This window comes from Populus euphratica, unplaced genomic scaffold, assembly GCF_000495115.2.
Source record: "Populus euphratica unplaced genomic scaffold, PopEup_1.0 scaffold7565.1, whole genome shotgun sequence".
NCBI lineage: Eukaryota > Viridiplantae > Streptophyta > Magnoliopsida > Malpighiales > Salicaceae > Populus > Populus euphratica.
This window is the reverse complement of record NW_011507337.1, coordinates 1-1335: the sequence shown is the minus strand read 5'-3', so window position 1 is coordinate 1335 and position 1335 is coordinate 1. Positions and strand designations below refer to the sequence as shown.

General features: G+C 30.3%; 1 non-coding gene across 1 annotated transcript; it reads left to right on the top strand.

Annotated features, from left to right (window-relative positions):
* Positions 1 to 760: 760 nt before the first annotated feature.
* TRNAE-CUC (transfer RNA glutamic acid (anticodon CUC)) lies at positions 761 to 833 on the top strand. The gene has a single exon. It is a non-coding gene; the product is annotated as a tRNA-Glu (tRNA).
* Positions 834 to 1335: the final 502 nt, after the last annotated feature.

The window sequence follows — 1335 nt, the reverse complement described above, 5'->3', positions numbered from 1 at the left end:
GCCAAGCCATCGTCACCAAATCAACCTTCCCGCGAAAGCAAGTAATAGCTTATCCAACACTGGATTATTCAGTGGAGTGGATATAAGGAAAACGGACCTGCAATGCCCATGGACCGATACAAGCTTCAGGTTGATTGCTACATGGACCTCAGAGGGAAAAAAGCGTTTAGCTATCATCTTTAGAGTATGATTAGGAGTATGATTTTGATTATTTTTTAAAATATTTTATATATTAAAATAATATTTTTTTAATTTTTAAAATTAATACATTAAAAATATTAAAAAAAAAATTAAAAATTATTTTTTAACAACACGAGTATAATCGCATTTCCACACACTCTTTAAACATGTTATGAAAACTAGCAAATATTTTTCTAATTTTTAGATAATTACTTTTAATATACCTGCTCTTTGAGAATCCATGCATATGCAATTTCATCTTTATTATCATACTTACGAATTTTAACAATTAAGTTGTGGTTTTATATTTTGGATGCAGTCTCAAAAAGATATATATATATATATATATATATATATTGATCACTTTAATTATTTGGATTCATTCAATAACTTTAAATCAACCTCATGAAGGGAAAAAAACCTTAAGAATTAATAATTAATAATTTTAAGAATATAAATATTTAATGAATAAAGATTTCAATTTTGCACTAAAAAAAAACTTCCAGAATTTTAGTTTGGCAATAAGAAATGCAACAGTATAATATGTTATTAATAGAATTGAGGCAGTCACCAATGGCTCTCCGTTGTAGTCTAGTTGGTCAGGATATTCGGCTCTCACCCGAAAGACCCGGGTTCAAGTCCCGGCAACGGAACTTTTATTTTTATCCATTGCTCCATTTGTGAGTGTAGGGCCAGATCTGTATGTTTCTTTTGGGCTTCTAGAAAATTGAGTTTCGGTAGATGCCAAGGCCCATCACTGATTGGAGGTAACCTTCATTTTGATTTTTATATGCATTAATGTTAAACTTTTACCTTCTAAGAAAAAAAAAAAAAAAAACATTTATCTTCATGTTTCAAAACTGGTTCTTCAAATTCTTTGAACGTAGCCGTAAAATAGCCTTTTTCATCACTTTCCTTCGCTTTTTTCTTATTCTGCATGGTTTCCTCCTGGATCTCTACACACGAGATTATATCTCATGAGAATCTTTGAAAGCTTGAAAAATCTATAAAATAGGCCAGCATATTCCACATATATTTCGGCGGGGGTTGAATCATATAAGTACAATTAAAATGTTTAGTCTCAAGTCATCGCACATTCACGAACCTTTACAAAGAAATCAACTTCTACGGAAAATTATATTAGATTTGGATTTT